Source organism: Tamandua tetradactyla, chromosome 3 (assembly GCF_023851605.1).
Source record: "Tamandua tetradactyla isolate mTamTet1 chromosome 3, mTamTet1.pri, whole genome shotgun sequence".
Lineage (NCBI taxonomy): Eukaryota > Metazoa > Chordata > Mammalia > Pilosa > Myrmecophagidae > Tamandua > Tamandua tetradactyla.
Window position 1 is genome coordinate 177,432,745 of NC_135329.1, and position 20,925 is coordinate 177,453,669.

Sequence of the window (20,925 nt, forward strand, 5' to 3'; positions counted from 1 at the left end):
CCCACACTGCTTGTGAGAATATCAAGAATTCAACTTGGGGAAGTTGAGTTTTCCCCCGTTCTCACCATTCCCCAAAGGGGACTTTGCAAATACTTTTCCACTCACTGATCAAATCACTCTGGGATTCATCAGGGCATCACCTGGGCAAACCAACAAAATCTCATGTCCTTTACAAAGTTCCATGTACTTAAGGTGCTCAACCAACTATCTACATAAGTTATATTAGGAGATGCACTAGTCAAAGTATAAATTTGTACAAAATAAACATTTTTTGCTTTAGTCTCACACATAAGTTGAAATTTTAAAATATTAATTACCATCTATTTTCAGCACACTGCAGTAATGACATTCTTTTGTGCTTCCCCATGCAAAGACATTTTTTAATTTGTACATTTAGTCACTATCATTATACACTCTAGGCATTCCTAGATTACACCATCTCAATCTTTATCGTCTATCTTTCTTTGTGATTTCATTTATGCCCCAGCCCTCCTCCCTCTATCATTCTCATATGCAGCTTCATTCAGTGTTTTAACATAATTTTATTACAGTTAGGTAATATTGTGCTGTCCGTTTCTGAGTTTTTGTATTCAGTCCTGTTGCACAATCTGTATCCCTTCAGCTCCAATTACCCAATATCTTACCCTATTTCTATCTCCTGATGGTCTCTGTTACCAACGAAATATTCCAAGTTTCTTCACTAATTTCAGTTCATATCAGTGAGACCACACAGTATTTGTCCTTTTGTTTCTGGCTAATCACGCTCAGCATAATGTCCTTAAGTTCTATCCGTGTTGTTACATACTTCATAACCTTAATCTGTCTTATGCTGCATAATATTCCATCTTATGTATATGCCACAGTTTGTTTAGCCAATCATGTGTTGATGGACATTTTGGCTGTTTCCATCTCTTGGTAATTGTAAATAATGCTGCTATAAACATTGGTGTGTAAATGTCCGTTTGTGTCCTCACCCTCATGTCCTTTGAGTAGAGACAGCATATACATGGGTCCTGTTTTTTAATCCATTCTGCCAGACTATGTCTTTTGATTGGGGAGTTTAATCCATTAACATTCAGTGTTATTACTGCATGGGTAGTACTTTCTTCTACTATTTTGCCTTCTGGATTTTATATTCCATAGCTAATTTTCCTTCTTTTTACCTTTACTCATAGTCTTCCTTTCTACACTCTTCTCCACAACTCTCTTCTGTCCTCGTATCTGTCTCTAGTGCTCCCTTTAGTATTCTTGCGGAGCTGGTCTCTTGGTCACAAATTCTCTCAGTGATTTTTTGTCTGAAAATGTTTTAATTTCTCCCTCATTTTTGAAGGACAATTTTGCTGGATATAGAATTCTTGGTTGGCAGTTTTTCTCTTTTAGTAATTTAAATATATCATCCCGCTGCCTTCTTGCCTTCATGGTTTCTGCTGAGAGATCTGCATATAGTCTTATTGGGCTTCGTGATGGATTGCTTTTCTCTTGTTGCTTTCAAGATTCTTTCTTTCTTTTTGACCTCTGACATTCTGAGTAGTAAATGTCTTGGAGTATGTCTGTTTGGATCTGTTCTCTTTGGGGTACGCTGCACTTCTTGGATCTGTAATTTTAAGTCTTTCATAAGAGTTTGAAAATTTTCAGTAATAATTTCCTCCATTAGTTTTTCTCCTCCTTTTCCCTTCTCTTCTCCTTCTGGGACACCAACATATATGCGTGTGCTTCATATTGTCTTTCAGTTCCCTGGGTCCCTGCTCATATTTTTCCACTTTTTTCCTTATATATATTTTTTCATGCCGGATTTCAGATGTTCCGTCCTCCAGTTCAGTAATCCTATGTTCTGTCTCTCGAAATCTACCATTGTACGTTTCCATTGTTTTTTTCCTCTCTTCATCCTTGCCTTTCATTCCCATAAGTTCTGTGATTTGTTTTTTCCGACTTTCAATTTCTTCTTTTTGTTCATTCCTTGCCTTCTTTATATCCTCCCTCAATTCATTGATTTGGTTTTTGATGAGGTTTTCCATGTCTGTTCGTATATTCTGAATTAATTGTTTCAGCTCCTGTATGTCATTTGTATTGTTGGTTTGTTCCTTTGAGTGGGCCATCTCTTCAATTTTCCTAGTGTGATTTGTTATTTTTGCTGGCGTCTAGGCATTTAATTACCTTAAGTAGTTTATTCTGGAGATATCTTTCACTTCTTTTACTTAGGGTTTTCTTGCTGGATGAATTTGTTGTCTGTCTGTTCTTTGACATTCAGTTCAGCTTTATCTGGGCCTCTAGCTTAAGTTTTGTTTAACAGAGGAAAATTTTTCAGTTCTTGTTTCCTTGTTTCTTGCCCTGCTTGTGTGGTGCCTTCCCCCACCCCACACACCCTTAGGAGGGTCTACTTAGGTATTATAGACCCCAGCTGGATTTTCCCAGACCAAACTGGCCTCCTACCAGGAGGAAAGAGTTACCTGCGTCAGTTTTCCCTGAGGGTGAGACCCAGCAGGTTGAAAGACTTTCCTGTGAAGTCTCTGGATTCTGTTTTTCTTATCCTGCCCAGTATGTGGTGCTTGTCTGCCTGCAGGTCCCACCAGCATAAGATGATGTGGTACCTTTGACTTTGGCAGACTCTCCCTGCTGGAGGCTTGGTGGAGACAGAGGAGAGGTTGTAGGCTGGTTTTAATGGCTCCAAATTACCAAGCCCTGGTGTCTGAATTCCTTGAGGGAGGGATTCCACCTGAGTTGGGCTTCACCCCTCCCTTGGGGAAGGTACAGGCTCCAGACAAGCCCCCAAATGATCTTGTTTCTGTTTATGCCTGGGGCAGGTGCAGCCCGAGAAGCTCCACTGCTTCATTCAAAGGCAGTCAAGCCTTTGTAGAAACACAGCCACAAAATCCTGTTTCCTTCTTTTTTCCCCCCTTTTTCAGTCAGCCCTGCCCCCTTGGTGCTGGGGCAAAAATGAGCAACCTCCGCCTTCACCAGGTTCACCTAAGCTGGGGGCCTATTTTTAGTAGTCAGAATTTGTTAATTAATTCCACAATTGGCGTTTGATTGTGCTCAGCCCCTGCTGCTGGTAAAGTCTCTTTCCTTTCCCTTCTGGGAAGCAACCTGTGGGGGAGAGGGTGCCAGCCGCCACAGCTTTGGGAACTCACGGTTCTGTGGGGGCACGCAGCCAGTCCATCTGGTCTAGACAGGGGTACACTGTGTGTCTGGTCACTGATGTGGCCCCAGGAGCTGTGCTGTACTGTTTATCCTTATTTAGTAGTTTTGCTGGAGAACAAACTAAAATGTGCACATTGTTAAGCCGCCATCTTGACCCGGAAGTCACCCTAGGTATCAGTCCTTTTCTTTTTTTTTTTTTTTTTAGAGAGAGGGAGGAAGGGAAGGAAAGACAGAGAAGGAAGGAAGGATGGAAGGAAGAAAGGGAAACATCTTTAAACATTTTCTTGTTTTTTATTATATTTTGTTTGTTTGTTTGTTTTTTACATGGGCTGGGGCCGGGAATCGAACCGAGGTCCTCCGGCACGGCAGGCAAGCACTCTTGCCCGCTGAGCCACCGCGGCCCGCCCAGTCCTTTTCTTTTTGATACTATGTCTTAAAAAATCAGTTTGGTTAAATTAATCATTTATTCTTTGCTGGGATAATTACTACTTAGTAGTGATGTGCCAGTAACAAATTTTAGCTTTGTGATGTATTAGTAGAGCTCTCTTACTGTTTCATTTACAGATGAGTGGAGAAATTAACCGAAGAAGAAAATGGAAATAACCAAAGAAGAAATGTGAAATTAGAAATAAATTATGGAAAACACCTGAACTGTTTTTAGTTTTTATTCCCCATTCCTTTCAAAATAAGATTGTCTTTTTCTGAATCCTACCACCCAGAAGACAGCGCAATTAACATTTTGGTATATTTTCCTTATGATTTCTTTCTATGTGTTCCTGTGCTTGTGTGTATATATTTTTCATAGTTATGAAATGTAACATTTCTGTTATTTCTTTATTCTAAAGTTTTCCTTTAGAAGAGTATAAAAATTGTCATGTAGGTTTATCCTTTCAAAAACATAATTTTTAATATCATCTTCAATATTCTATCATTTTTCCCATCTTCCCATCGGTTTCCCTGTTCTCCAGGTTTTGGACATATTATTTATGAGTTTTCCTATTGTAAATATTATGAATATCTTTATATGAAGTTTTTTTTGCATTTGATTAATCTTTTCTATACTTACCTATATCAGTCATTGAATGAAAGAATATAAATTTGAAGAATATATGGGTTAAGTTCACGTGTCAAATTAAAAAGGTACAATTAGGAGTGAATACAGTGAAATGTCTCCCTTGTGCCACTGTCTGCCTGTTCCTGGAGGCAGCCAGTGTTGCCAGTTTTTTGTGTTTCCTTCCAGGAATGTTTTAAGTGTGTGTATGTGTGTGTTGTGTGTGTGTATGTATGTGTAGACATTCTGGAAGGATACTCTTTAAAATGGTTATCTTTGATGGTGGCTTTATTGTGGGTTTTTTTTTTTTTTTGTACTTTGAGATTTCTAAATAATGAGTATTTATCAGTTTTATACCTGAAAAAGGAAAGTTTTTTCCCCTTTCCTAAACAAATGAATATGCCCAAGTTATCCCTTCTGTTTGTTCAATGTTTTTCTGGGTAACAGGAATAATAACCTTTAAGCAGTACCTGACAAAGTTCCACAAATACTTAAACCTAACTCTTTTATAGCAAAGTCTGTAGAATTTTCGTAATGTAATACCTAGGGACCCAGGTTTGGAATGTTCTGCTAGTGCCACTGAAATTACCCAGGACCAGTTGAATTGCTGTTGAATTGTTATTGTTAGTTGGTGAACTCTGAACTCCAGAGCCCAAGGGATTGACTAAAATTTTCAATACTATCCCTGTTGCAGTTAATTTTTTTAAAGGTTTGTTTTTAAAAGAACAAAGTCAAGATTTGAGCCTTTGTTTTCCTATTTTGTTTTACATTGTATTAATAGAAGATCATCTGGAAAAAAAAAATCATCTGAATTTATTACATGAACCTGTCCTTGTTAGAAGATAGTAACATTAGAGAGTCATTTGCTTCTCTGTGTGTTTTCTCAAGTTTTCATTTAGAGTAAGTGATTTTTCTTCAGTTAACCAAAAATTTAGGGGGACCCTTCTATGTGTCAGGTACTGTCTTAATCTCTGGATCTGGAGGGAATACAATTACTGCCTTCCAAAAGCTCACTGTGTAGTGGGACAACAGGAATAGCCTATACCTTTTTAGTGAACCATACCACGCCAGCACTCAAGAAGACTTTCGACCTACCTATTATGTGTCTTGCGGTTGGGTGACTGTTCCAGGAAGATTTTCCTGAGGAAGTTACACTGAAGTTGAATTTTGAAAGTTTAAGCAAGGATTAAACAAACAGGTAAAAGGGATTGCATAGTGTTCTAGGTGGAGAGACAGAACGACTGGAGTCATGGAAGTACATGACACATACTGGGAACTGCAAGGCGATTTAGCCTGGCACCACTGTTGAAATTGAGGTAGTGCAAGCAAGAAATGAGGCTGGGGGGGTCAGATCATGAAGTATCTTGTTAGCTACTAGAATATCTTCCTTTTTGTACTTATAGTCTTTGTTCATTTAGCCTGGGAATCTTTGACTGTCTAAGCTTCTTCCCCTCCTTTAACTTCCCTCATAATTAGGTACCAGGATTTGTCAATTTTGGGCTCTTGGAGAGAAATGGAATGTATGCAATGGGTTTTTTTGGGTGCTTGCTGTGATTTTCTGTTTTTCATTTCTGGGCCCAGCACTGGCTCAGAGGCCCTCAGTAAATGTTTAAATGAATGAATTATTGGAAGAAAATTCAAAAGAGAAAATGTTTAGTATTTTTACATGTGACCATGTATAACTCTTCCATTCCTCATTTCATTATAGAAATCTAATAATTTCAGGAGCTGTTTTAGTTTTCCTTGGCTGTTCAAGCAAATATCATACAACGGGTTGGCTTAAACAATGGAAATTTAGTAGCTCATGGTTTTGAGGCTAATGTTGAAATCAAGGCATTATCAAGACAGTGCCTCTCCTAGAAGACTGTGGTGTTCTGGGGGGTCTCCTGGAGATCCTTGGTCCTTAGCTTCTCTGTCACATGGTAATACGCACGGTGGCCTCTCCCTTTACTTCCAAGTCCCATTGACGCTCAGCTTCTGGCTGCAACCTTTCTGGCTTCTCACTCTATGTAAATCATTCTGCTTATAATAAAGGACTCTAGTAATAGAGTCCTTCAATAGTCCTTCTGATTGATTTGGGCCATACCTTAACTGAAGTAACCGCATCAAAAGGTCCTACTTACAATGGGTTCCCACCTACAGGAATGGTTTAAGAACATGTTTTCCTGGGAGTACATAGCTCCATACCATCACGGGAAGCCATGTTGAAAAGTCAAGCTCTTAGACAATTAAAAATCTTTCAAATGAAATTATAGTTATCTCTTCGACATTGCAACTTTCTCCATCACAGTTTTGTTATATTACAGGTCAGCATAAGAAATGCGAATTTTTGGTGGAGTTTTGTACTTTTACTTAACATTGACTAACATATATCCTATAACCAAATAGCTAACCCAGATTTTACAATAAAGTACTGTAAAACCCCAAAAAGAAAAAAAAATTCAGATTTTTCGGATATGAGGGAAGTGCCAAAAATTTTTATGTGAATTTTCCAGATTGCAGGGATGCTACTCCCGCCAACCCACATGATGTGGAAGGGATAACTGTAGATCCATTAGTAAGATCTGTTTGATTTGTGTACTTTTGGGCAACAGAAGTGCAAGGGTCATAGGGTAGAAAAGTGCTAGATAGTTCTTAGCAACTTGATTTTAATATACACCATTTTACATAGTGTATACTTTTATTTTCCTTGCTGAAAATGGTCCTTTTGTGACTATCCCAAGAAATTTATATTTTAGTTAGCAGAACATATATATTTATTGCTTATCACTAGTCATAGTTTAAAAATGTGGGTACATGTTCTCGAGCTTAGATATATTACTCCATTTATTTTCTGTTCTGTTTAATAAAAATATACTATTAAAGGAAAACTACATGAAGAGATGGTTCACAGTTGCAAGAATTAGGCACTGTTTTAGTGAAATAATTGTTCCATTTCAAAAGCAAATTATGTATCTGAGGCATATCTGTGAAGCAGTTTTGTAATTATCAGGAAGACAGCTGCTGTAACTATAATCATAGTGGAATTGAATCATTTTATGTGGGGTCACATAATCAGCAGCTGAACTTTTATTATTTTTTTAACCATGTCTTATTAAGACATAATGTAATATAAGCTACATATGTCCAAAGTGTTTTCATAGATGGCCTTCAGAAGATCAACTTATTTAGCATCATACAGAACTAGAATGATCGAAACTAGAATGACAGCATTGTAATATAATCCTACTTATGCATATATTTAATATTTTTAAAGTCCTCCTGAAAGTTAAGCTCAAGTTAGCCGAGCCTGTCTCTCCTCTCCCTTGAAAAAATAGATGTGAGAGTGTTCTGGCAGAGAAACCAAGACATAGAGGCATGCAATATAAACCATGGGTCAGCAGAGTTTTTCTGTAATGGGTTAGATAGTAAATATTTTAATGTTGTGGAGAGGCAGAATTAAAGATATTAGGTAAATGCTTTTTTTTTTTTTTTTTTTTTTTTTGGTGCATGGTCCAGGAAACGAAGGTAGGTACTTATTTAACAAGAGAGAAAACAGTTTTCCACAAATTTTTAATTGATTAAATTTCAAAATGTATAATAATTATGTATGTTTTCTTGTAATGCAGTTCCATTGAGAGGTAGGAATTCTTTTTGGGGGGTAGCATTTCACTTAATTGTGATTCAGAGTTAGTGTTCCTGTTATCAGCTCAATTGCAAATATTCATCTGTTAATACTGATCTGTAATAAGTTTTATTTATTTATTTATTTTTTGAGTGTATGGAATCGAACCCAGGTCCCCCAGATGGAAGGCGAGCATTCTACCACTGAACCACCCATGCACCCTGTAATAAGATTTTATGTATCATTTTTAAAAATGTCTTTTTACATAGATAGGTAATATGGCATTATTGGTTCACTACAATTTGCAGTACATTGAATGGCAGCACAAAGCTATGAGAGGGCCTCTTAAGGTCTCTAGCACTGCTCAAATCTGCTATCATAACATAAAATCATGTAACTGAATGAACATGCCTGTGTTCCAGTAAAACTTCGTGTACCGTTGATATTTTTTTCTTAGTATAATATTCTTTATTTACCTTTATAAAAAAACAATTTTGACTCCATGTCTCCCTTTAGCTGCTGCACTATTTCTGTTCCCTTCTTTAGCAGAACTCATTTAAAGAGCTGTCTTTATGTCTATTTTCTCTTCAGTGTTCTCCATACTTCTGTCTCCAGTACTCTACTAAAATTAATCTTGTCAGGGCTGTCGATAACGTTAATTTTCAGGCCTCTTTTTACTTGAATTCTCAGCAGCGTTTGAAAAGCTAAGGTTGTTTTCCTGCGAATATTTTCCTTCACCAACCTCTTTTTAGTCTTTTGCTAGATTAATCTGCCTGTTTCTATCCTCTGTAGTTTGGAGAACTCAGAAATACACTCTCTTCTTAAACAAACTCATCTAATTCTGTGTATTTAAATATGTATATCTCATGGTAAACAGTTAAAGGTTGATAGAAATTTTGGGAATTGTTAACGTACATAGGTTGACTAGAGCTTTACCTTGAAAAATAAACTAAATATTCTGAAAACAGTCAAATTTTATGTTTAACAAAATTAAATTATAACTATCCACTCCTAGATCAAAGAATAAATCAAGTAGTTAATTTGTTTTGATGACAATTTTCTGACAAAATAATGAGCATAAACATGACTTCACATTTGACTTTCAAGGAGCAGTTATCAACAAGGGTAATCTTTACTGCACCAAATTTCCCCAAGGACAGTCTTGAGCCTTTGAAGCACCTTGTCAGGATGCTTAATTGTTTCTACTCAAATTCTAACTGGTCTTCATATGAAGCCAGGTCATTATTTTCCTTTTGGTTATAATTTGAAAAGTTTTCTAACAGAACATTCGTGAATTTAAAATTAAATAAGAATACTTGCCCAATTATACTTAAATCAGAAGGGTCTTAGGCTTGATCAAAAAGAGCAATTTGAAGCTACCAGGTAGCTTTAAAGGTAAATAGTATTCCACCTCCTATGGCCACAGCTGAGTGTCCAGGGAAGGGCATCAGACCATCCAAGATGAGTCTGAACCCTTCCCTGAGATATCTGAATTTGCAAACAGAGGAAATGAAGCTCAGTCTCTCATCAAGCTGGTGTGAATTTAGGAGATGCCAGTCAAGTGGTGAAAGAATGAATCACGCAAAGGTTTTACCAGTTTTCTTTGTCATAAACATCTTGAATGTTCTGTCCTTTATTTTTAGTAAGAAAGACTTTGCTGGGTGGTACTGCTTTCACTGCTACTGGAGTAACTAGGTTTGAATTGTATTTTGACAAAATCTGGAGAATATCTTCTGAAATTGTGGTTACATCTGGAGGTGTAGGTGTTCTGAGCAGATTCTCATAAGAAATCGTAAGAGAAGAGGAATCCACAAGATTTTCAAAGCACTCCTCTGAATTTAAAACTAAGGAAGTACCATTTTTCATTTCCAAATCTCTTGATGAACTGTTTGATTTTGATAATGGATGATTTTTGGATACCAAAATTGTACTGTTCTTTGTAGAAGGAATTTTCAAACCAGGAGTGCAGAATGTAGGTGCCAAGGGTGAATCTGTGTATATGGCATCATTTTTTTCTCAACTGCTGGATTATGGGGCCAGAAGTGATGAAGAAATTATCATTGGTTATTGGTTTTCTTTCTCTGGCTTCTTCGATTTTATTATGCCTCATGTTTTTAATCCCCATTGTATAATCTTCAATAAAACACATAGTATATTTAGAGATACCGAAGTATTCTAATTTAGGAGTTATAGACCAAAAATCATCCATCTTTAGTGTACATTTGGAGTTTTTAGTACTTTAGTTGGTGATTGTTTGGTAGATGGAGTTAAAATTTTTGGCTCTTCCTGATGGTTATTCACTGCCTGTGGATGGTTTGATAGAACTTGGGATATCATCTAATGCTCAAGTCCAAAATCAGAAAATTCTAGACTACGTGGAGGTGTATCAGAAACTGAACTGCTTGTAACAGTAGGATCAGGCAGATCATCTTTCATATCAGGCGTTTGAAGCTTTCACATTTTGCCAACTCTGGTTTAGAGTTAATGACTTCTTGTTCATCTCTTCAGAGTCTGGACTTCTGAATGTAGGTCATGTAAAATTCTCATTGGATAATCTTCAAAGTTGGTTCCTTCTCTGCTCAGCACTAGCTGCAACCGGGCCATTTCGCTCTCCAGGGTAGCGGCCAGAGACCACAGCTTTGTGCGGAAGTTGTAGATTGGGTCCATTGGCAGGCACCTGGCAGAGAAGGAACATAGATGCCAGGAGACCAGCTCAGGCTGCCTGCTGCCCTTAGTTTGAAACTCTCGTCACCTGAACTCATTGGTTCTGTGGAGACCCCGCACCATTGAAATTTGAATGTGATATAATGATTGTGTCCCAAAATATTGTTCTTCTGACTTTTTTCCCCACCTATTAAAAAATGTAAAAAACACCATTAGCTTGCCAGCCATACAAAAAGCATATGTGATTCAGTTTTGGCCAGTGGGTCATAGTTTGCATCTTAAGACCGCTTATAAATAAATTATTATAGTCTTAAACTTGAACATATTCTTTAATTTTGAAATGGTTTTATGTTTATCGAATATAGTTTTAATATTGTGCATTTGTTAGAATGTAATTTCCTTTTCCACTGATGATTATAGGGGGTGAGGCTAGTTAGGATTATTTCTAACAGAGAGCTATGCATATGCTTGTTCCCAGTTGTTAGATCACACATATAGTATTGGACTGGTGCTTAAAATTTGTTTTTGTCTCCACAATGAGGTATCATCTCACACCCATCAGATAGCCATTATCAATAAAACAGAAAATGACAAGTGCTGGGGAGGATGTGGAGAAAGAGGCACACTTATTCACTGTTGGTGGGAATGTCAAATGGTGCAACTGCTGTGGAAGGCAGTTTGGCGGTTCCTCAAAAAGTTGAACATAGACTTGCCATATGACCCAGCAATAATACCATTGCTAGATATCTACTCAGAGGACATAAGGGCAAAGACACAAACGGACATTTGCACACCAGTGTTTATAGCAGCATTATTTACAATTGCAAAGAGATGGAAACAGCCAAAGTATCCATCAACAGACGATTTGCTAAACAAACTGTGGTATATACATATGATGGAATATGTATATTATGCAGCTGTGAAACAGAATAAAGTTATGAAGTATGTAACAACATGAATGGACCTTGAGAACATTATGCTGAGTGAGACTAGCCAAAAACAAAAGGACCAATACTGTGTGGTCTCACTGACCACGCACTCACTGACATTAGTGAATAAACTTGGAATATTTCGTTGGTAACAAAGACCATCAGGAGCTAGAAATAGGGTAAGATATTGGGTAATTGAAGCTGAAGGGATACAGACTGTGCAACAGGACTGAATACAAAAACTCAGAAATGGACAGCACAATACTACCTAATTGTAATACGATTATGTTAAAACACTAATGAAGCTGCGTGTGAAAATGATAGAGGGAGGGAGGGCTGGGGACATAAATGAAATCAGAAAGAAAGATAGATGTTAAAGATTGAGATGGTATAATCTAGGAAAGCCTAGAGTATATAATAATAGTGACTAAATGTACAAATTTTAAAAATGTTTTTGCATGAGGAAGAACAAAGGAATGTTTATTATTATTGCAGGGTGCTGAAAATAGATGGTAATTAATATTTTAAAATGTCATCTTATGTGTGAGACTAAAGCAAAAAATGTTTGTTACAAAATTTATATTTTGACTAGTGCATTTCCTAATATAACTTGTATAGATAGTTTGATTGAACACCATAAGTACTTGGAATCTCAGGTAGGAGATGAGATTTTGTTGGTCTGTCCAGAGTGATGCCCCAATGAATCCCAGAGTGATTCGATCAGTGAGTGGAAAAGTATTTGCAAAGCCCCCTTTGGGGAATGGTGAGAACGGGGAGAAATTCAACTTCCCCAAGTTGAATTCTTGATACTCTCACAAGCAGTGTGGACAACCAAAGCTATAGGCTGAGCCCCCAGTCTTGGGGTTTGTTCATATGAAACTTAACCTGAAAGGGTAGGTTGAGTCTACTTAAAATTTAGACCTAAGAGTCACCCCCAAGAGAACCTCTTTTGTTGCTCAGATGTGACCTCTGTCTCCAGCCAACACAAGCAGCAATCTCACCACCCTCCTCCTGTCTACATGGGACATGACTCCCAGGGGTGTGGACCTTCTTGGCAACGTGGGACAGAGATCCTAGAGTGAGCTGAGACTCGGCATCAAGGGATTGAGAAAAACCTCTAGAATGAGCTGAGACTTAGCATCAAGGGATTGAGAAAACCTTCTTGACCAAAAGGGGGAAGAGTGAAATGAGACAAAGTGTCAATGGCTAAGAGATTCCAAACAGAGTCGAGAGGTTATCCTGGAGGTTATTCTTATGCATTAAGTAGATATCATCTTGTTATTCAAGATGTAATGGAGAGGCTGGAGGGAACTGCCTGAAAATGTAGAGCAGTGTTCCAGTAGCCGTGTATCTTGAGGATGATATAGCTTTCACAGTGTGACTGAGTGTTTTTGAAAACCCTGTGTCTGTTTTATCTACCTTGTCAACAAACAAGTAGAACATATGCAATAAAAAATAAATAATAGGGGGAACAAATGCTAAAATAAATTTAGTTTGAAATGCTAGTGATCAATGAAAGTGAGGGGTAAGGGGTATGGTAAGTATAATCTTTTTTTTTCTTTTCTGTGTTTGTTTTATTTCTTTTTCTATTGTCTTTTTATTTCTTTTTCTGAAATAATGCAAATATTCTAAGAAATGAATATTCAACTAAGTAATGATATTGTGAATTAATGATTATGTTGATGTTTTATCTCGTTTAATTTTTTAATTAATAAATAAATTTAAAAAATTTGTTTTTGTCTTATAAAAACTTGGCCTGCATCCATGCAAAAATTTTTTCATGTAAATGAAAACGTAATCAAATCAGTTATTCCATTATTAACTAGTGTATTAGTTAGGGTTCTCTAGAGAAACAAAATCAACAGGGAACACTCACAAATATAAAACTTATAAAAATGTCTCACATGATTGTGGGAACGCAGAGTCCAAATTCTGCAGGGCAGGCTGTGAAGCGTACGATTCTGATGGAGGATCTCGACCAACTCCACAGGAGAGGCTCACCAGCCGAAACAGGAAGAGCCTGTCTCTTCTGAATCTTCCTTAAAAGGCTTCCAGTGAGTAGATTGAGCATCACTCATTGCAGAAGACACGCCTCTTGGCTGATTACAAGTGGAATCAGGTGTGGATGCAGCTGATGTGATCATGATTTAATTCTATGAAATGTCCTCATTGCAACAGACAGGCCAGCACTTGCTCAACCAGACAAACAGGTATCACCACTTGGCCAAGTTGACACATGAACCTGACCATGACAACTAGTAATCTGACATTTACAATGTTTAATTTCCTATTTAATAAAAGTTATATTATAACATACACTTTTTTTTGTATGCATCTCCCTTTGCATTACTTGTTACATTGGCTTTATTGCCATTGTATTTTGCTATTGTAATTTGCATTGAATTATATCATAATTAATGTTCATGTATTGGCAAACATCCCTTTTATTTGCTCAGAAATTAAACCTGTGCCTACTATAAAGCTGGTGGTTCGTACTTGGAGTCGATTTAGTTGTTTTGTGGGTCTTCTATGTAATCTCAAAGGTATGGGATCAGTGAACAAAGTATTAATAAAATTTAGTCTTTTAGAGCTGTCCTTTGGGATGCTATCAAATTATTATTAGAAAGCTCTGTTACTTATTACTCTATCACCTGTGAAGGTTTTGTTGTTGCCTTAGGGTGAGCTCTGTGTGCCTACATTGTATATTTTTAAAAATTGATGTTAAATAATATGAAATGTCACTAATATTTTATCCCATAATTTTCACCTTCCTGTCTTATTGTTGATATGATTTCATAGTTCCCTGAAAAATAGGACAACAATTTAATTTATAAATGAAAAGGAGACTTGGATAAGAATTTGTAGATACCAAGAGTACATGAATTCTGTAAAAAATTTCCAGGTACCACCATAGAGATACTGATTTGTGAGGTCCAGAATGGGGTCCAGGAATGTGCATTTTAAACAAGCATCCTAAAGTGGTTTTGTTGCTCTGACCTAGACTTTAAGAAACTTTAGATATGTGAGCCTGCTGTAATTGAGATTCTGTATTATACCATAGCATTCAGTTTCCTGTAGAAGTGAAGACCAAGAATTGTTTTGATTACTCCATGGATAGATTTTTTTTTTAAATTTGTATTGTGGTAACATATTTTATTTTAACCACTTTCTTGAGTGTGATTCAGTGGTGTTAATTATATTCATAATACTGTGCTACAGTCATCGCCATCCTTTGCTGTATTCATCAAAGTTCTCCAGAGAAATACTGTCAACAGAATATGTATGTTTGTGTGTGTGCATGCGTGTGTGTATAAAGAGATTTATTATAAAGAATTGGCTCATGTGACTGTGGGGGCTGGCAAGTCCTGACTGTACAATCCATGAACAGGAAACTCCAATAAAGGTGATGTTGAAGTCCTTCGTCTGAATACCCAGGTGAAGCAGGCTGGCTGGAAAATTTCCCACAAGAACCAATGTTGAAGTTGAGGTAGAAATTCTTCTGACCTCTGGTACCTTCAGTTCTGGCTTTCATGTATTTTTTCTCTTTTCTTTCTTAGAATAGTGACTGCATTGTTTTTTTTTTTTTTTTTTTATGGGGTACATGGGCTGGGAATTGAACCTGGGTTTCCTGGATGACAGGTGAGCAGTCTATCACTGAACCACCTGTGTACTCTCAGTTCTGGCCTTGAAGACCTCTAACTGATTGGATGAGGAAACTACCCACATTGCTGAGGGCAGTCTCCTTTGTTGATTATGGAAGCAAATCCTATCTATGAAATACTTCTGTCACAGTAACATGAAGGCCACTGCTTGACCAAACAACTGGATACTATAACCTAGCCATGTTGACATATAAAACTGATTATTGCAATTATGAAAACCTTTTTATCATTCCAAACAGACTTTGTGCACATTAAGCAGTAAGTCTCCATTTCTGTCTACTGCCCATATGTTTTTAATCTGTAACTAATGTGGTTAGAAATTTAGTAGACACAGAACCTGATCTAAGTTTCAATATCCCCCTACTCCCAGTGTTCCAAAGGGGAGGTAACATGAGTGTGGTAAAAAGAACACCAAGAAATCTGGGTTCAAATCTTAGTATTACCATAACTAGCTGTTTAACAATAGGCAAATTACTTCTCTATTTGTCATCCTCTGGCCCGACCCCATTTTATGAAATATGGATAGCACCTGTTCATAAGAGATGTAGGTACTAAACAATTGCTACATGAAAAAGGTAATGATTAAATTAGGGACTGATCTGTAAAGTCCCATTCAATTTTTTTAAAATTTTTTATTAATAAAAAAATTACAAAAATGAAACACAAACATTCTTAATATATGCTCATTCCGTTCTACATATATAATCAGTAATTCACAATATCATCATATAGTTGCATGTTCATCATCATCATCATTTCTTAGAACATTTGCATCAATTCAGAAAAAGAAATAAAAAGACAACAGAAAAATAAAATGAAAACAGAAAAAAAAATTTTTACATACCATACCCCTTACTCCTCCCTTTCATTGATCACTAGCATTTCAAACTAAATTTAACATTTGTTCCCCCTATTATTTATTTTTATTCCATTTGTTTACTCATCTGTTGACAAGGTAGATAAAAGGAGCATCAGACACAAGGTTTTCACTATCACACAGTCACATTGTGTAAGCTGTATCATTATACAAGCATCATTATACAGTCATCAAGAAACATGGCTACTGGAACACAGCTCTACATTTTCAGGCATTTCCCTCCAGCCTCTCTATTACATCTTGGTGAACAGGGTGATATCTGCTTAATGCATAAGAATAACCTCCAGGATAACCTCTCTACTCTGTTTGGATCTCTCAGCCATTGACACTTTTGTCTCTATTCACTCTTCCCCCTTTAGGTTGAGAAGGTTTTCTCAATCCCTTGATGCTGAGTCTCAGCTTATTCTAGGATTTCTGTCCCACACAGACAGGCGGAGGGTGGTGAGTTTGCTTGTTGTGTTGGCTGGAGAGAGAGGCCACATCTGAGCAACAAAAGAGGTTCTCTTGGGGATGACTCTTAGGCCTAATTTTAAGTAGGCTTGACCTATCCTTTGTGGGGTTAAATTTCATATGAACAACCCTCAAGACTGGGGACTCAGCCTATAGCTTTGGTTGTCCACACTGCTTGTGAGAATATCAAGAATTCAACTTGGGGAGGTTGAATTTTCCCATTCTCACCATTCCCCGAAGAGGACTTTGCAAATACTTTTCCACTCACTGATCAGATCTCTCTGGGATTCATCAGGGCATCACCTGGATAAACCAACAAAATCTCATGTCCTACTCAAGGTTCCTTGTACTTATGGTGTTCAACCAACTATCTACATAAGTTATATTAGAAGATGCACTAGTCAAGATATACATTTTGTACCCAATAAACATTTTTTGCTTTAGTCTCACACATAAGTTGAAATTTTAAAATATTAATAACCATCTATTTTCAGCACACTACAGTAATGACGTTCTTTTGTGCTTCCCCATGCAAAGACATTTTTTAAATTTGTACATTTAGTCACTATCATTATACACTCTAGGCATTCCCAGATTATACCATCTCAATCTTTAACATCTATCTTTCTTTCTGATTTCATTCATCCCCCAGCCCTCCTCCCTCTATCATTCTCATATGCAGCTTCATTCAGTGTTTTAACATAATTTTATTACAGTTAGGTAATATTGTGCTGTCCATTTCTGAGTTTTTATATTCAGTCCTGTTGCACAATCTGTATCCCTTCAGCTCCAATTACCCAATATCTTACTCTAATTCTTATCTCCTTATGGTCTTTGTTACCAATGAAATATTCCAAGTTTATTCACTAATGTAGTTCATATCAGTGAGACCACACAGTATTTGTCCTTTTGTTTTTGACTAATCACACTCAGCATTATGTCCTTAAGGTCCATCCATGTTGTTACATACTTCATAACTTTATTCTGTCTTACAGCTGCATAATATTCCATCTTATGTACATGCCACAGTTTGTTTAGCCAATCATCTGTTGATGGACATTTTGGCTGTTTCCATCTCTTGGTAATTGTAAATAATGCTGCTATAAACATTGGTGTGCAAATGTCCGTTTGTGTCTTTGCCCTCATGTCCTTTGAGTAGAGACAGCGTATAATGGGTCCTGTTTTTTAATCCATTCTGCCAGACTATGTCTTTTGATTGGGGAGTTTAATCCATTAACATTCAGTGTTATTACTGCATGGGTAGTACTTTCTTCTGCTGTTTTGCTTTCTGGATTTTATATGTCATATCTAATTTTCCTTCTTTTTACCTTTACTCATAGTCTTGCTTTCTACACTCTTCTCCATACCTCTCTCTTCTATCTTTTTGTATCTGTCTCTAGTGCTCCCTTTGGTATTTCTGGCAGAGCTGGTCTCTTGGTCACAAATTTTCTCAGTGATTTTTTGTCTGAAAATGTTTTAATTTCTCCCTCATTTTTGAAAGGCAATTTTGCTGCATATAGAATTCTTGGTTGGCAGTTTTTCTCTTTTAGTAATTTAAATATATCATCCCACTGTTTTCTTGCCTCCGTGGTTTCTGCTGAGAAATCTATGCATAGTCTTATTGGGCTTCCCTTGTACGTGATGGATTGCTTTTCTCTTGCTGCTTTCAAGATTCTCTCTCTCTTTGACCTCTGACATTCTGAGTAGTAAATGTCTTGGAGTATGTCTGTTTAGATCTATTCTCTTTGGGGTATGCTGCACTTCTTGGATTTGTAATTTTAAGTCTTTCATAAGAGTTGGGAAATTTTCAGTGATAATTTCCTCCATTAGGTTTTCTCCTCCTTTTCCCTTCTCTTCTCCTTCTGGGACACCCACAGCACGTATATTCACGTGCTTCATATTGTCTTTCAATTCCCTGAGTTTCTGCTCACATTTTTCTATTTTTTTCCCTATATTTTCTTTTTCTTGCCGGATTTCAGATGTTCCGTCCTCCAATTCAGTAATCCTATGTTCTGTCTCTCGAGATCTACCATTGTACGTTTCCATTGTTTTTTTCATCTCTTCTACCTTGCCTTTCATTCCCAAAAGTTCTGTGATTTGTTTTTTCCGACTTTCAATTTCTTCTTTCTGTTCATTCCTTGCCTTCTTTATATCCTCCCTCAATTCATTGATTTGGTTTTTGATGAGGTTTTCCATGTCTGTTCGTATATTCTGAATTAATAGTTTCAGCTCCTGTATGTCATTTGAATTGTTGGTTTGTTCCTTTGAGTGGGCCATGTCTTCAACTTTCCTAGTGTGATTTGTTATTTTTTTGCTGGCATCTAGGCATTTAATTACCTTAAGTAGTTTATTCTGGAGATTGCTTTCACTTCTTTTACCTAGGGTTTTCTTGCTGGATGAATTTGTTGTCTGTTTGTTCTTTGACATTCAGTTCAGCTTTATCTGGACCTCTAGCTCAAGTTTTGTTTAACAGAAGATAATTTTTCAGTTCTTGTTTTCTTTTTTTTTTTTTTTTAATAATTTTTTATTAATTAAAAAGAAATTACAAGAAAGAAACACAAACATCCATAATATATGCTCATTCCGTTCTACATATATAATCAGTAATTCACAATATCATCACATAGTTGCATATTCATCATCATGATCATTTCTGAGAACATTTGCATCAATTCAGAAAAAGAAATAAAAAGACAACAGAAAAATAAAACAAAAACAGAAAAAGAAAAAAAATTTTACATACCATATACCTTATCCCTCCCTTTCATTGATCACTAGTATTTCAAACTTACTTTATTTTAACATTTTTTCCTCTATTATTTATTTATTTATTTATTTTTCCTGAATCTACTATGTGCTTTTATTTTTTTATCCAATTTTAAAAAAATTTTTTTTAATTAATCAAAAAAAAGAAAAGAAATTAACACAGCATTTAGAAATCATTCCATTCTACACATGCACTCAGTAATTCTTAGTATCATCACATAGATGTATGATCATCATTTCTTAGTACATTTGCATCGATTTAGGAAAAGAACTAGCAAAACAGCAGAAAAAGATATAGAATGTTAATATAGAGAAGAGAATTAAAATAATAATACTAATAAAATATATATATATAAAAAAAGGAAAAAGAAAAAAACAAAAACAGAAGATACAAACAAACAAACAAACAAACAAAAAACCATATTTCAGGTGCAGCTTCATTCAGTGTTCCAACATAGTTACATTACACTTAGGTATTATTGTGCTGTCCATTTTTGAGTTTTTGTATCTAGTCCTGTTGCACAGTCTGTATCCCTTCAGCTCCAATTACCCATTATCTTACCCTGTTTCTAACTCTTACCAATGATATATTCCAAGCTGATTCTCGAATGTCGGTTCACATCAGTGGGACCATACAGTATTTGTCCTTTAGTTTTTGGCTAGACTCACTCAGCATAATGTTCTCTAGGTCCATCCATGTTATTACATGCTTCATAAGTTTAGTCTGTCTTAAAGCTGCATAATATTCCATCGTAGGTATACGCCACAGTTTGTTTAGCCACTCGTCTGTTGATGGACACTTTGGCTGTTTCCATCTCTTTGCAATTGTAGATGCTGCTATAAACACTGGTGTGCAAATGTCCGTCTGTGTCTTTGCCCTTAAGTCCTTTGAGTAGATACCTAGCAGTGGTATTGCTGGGTCGTAATCCATTCTGCCATTCTATGTCTTTTGATTGGGAAATTCAGTCCATTAACTTTTAGTGTTATTACTGTATGGATAATATTTTCCTCTACCATTTTGGCTTTTGTATTATATATATCATATCTGATTTTCCTTCTTTCTCCACTTTACTCCATACCTCTCTCTTCTGTCTTTTCGTATCTGACTCTAGTGCTCCCTTTAGTATTTCTTGCAGAGCTGGTCTCTTGGTCACAAATTCTCCCAGTGACTTTTTGTCTATAAATGTTTTAATTTCTCCTTCATTTTTGAAGGACAATTTTGCTGGATATAGAAGTCTTGGTTGGCAGTTTTTCTCTTTTAGTAATTTAAATATATCATCCCACTGTCTTCTAGCTTCCATGGTTTCTGCTGAGAAATCTACACATAGTCTTATTGGGTTTCCCTTGTATGTGACGGATTGTTTTTCTCTTGCTGCTTTCAAGATCCTCTCTCTCTCTTTGACCTCTGACATTCTAACTAGTAAGTGTCTTGGAGAACGCCTATTTGGGTCTATTCTCTTTGGGGTGCGCTGCACTTCTTGGATCTGTAAATTTAGGTCTTTCATAAGAGTTGGGAAATTTTCAGTGATAATTTCTTCCATTAGTTTTTCTCCTCCTTTTCCCTTCTCTTCTCCTTCTGGGACACCCACAACACGTATATTTGTGCGCTTCATATTGTCATTCAGTTCCCTGATCCCCTGCTCAAGTTTTTCCATTCTTTTCCTGATAGTTTCTGTTTCTTTTTGGGATTCAGATGTTCCATCCTCCAGTTCACTAATTGTAGCTTCTGTCTCTTTAGATCTACCATTGTAGGTATCCATTGTTTTTTCCATTTTTTCTTCTTT

The 20,925-nt window shown here is 36.5% G+C and overlaps 1 protein-coding gene and 1 pseudogene across 1 annotated transcript in view; one reads left to right on the plus strand and one right to left on the minus strand.

The window, feature by feature from the left end:
• The window catches only part of FAM117B (family with sequence similarity 117 member B), a 160,468-nt gene that overhangs the window by 16,294 nt on the left and 123,249 nt on the right, over positions 1–20,925 (plus strand). The gene's annotated exons all lie outside the window — the stretch shown is intronic.
• LOC143677985 (spindle and kinetochore-associated protein 3 pseudogene) lies at positions 9,384–10,460 on the minus strand (annotated as a pseudogene).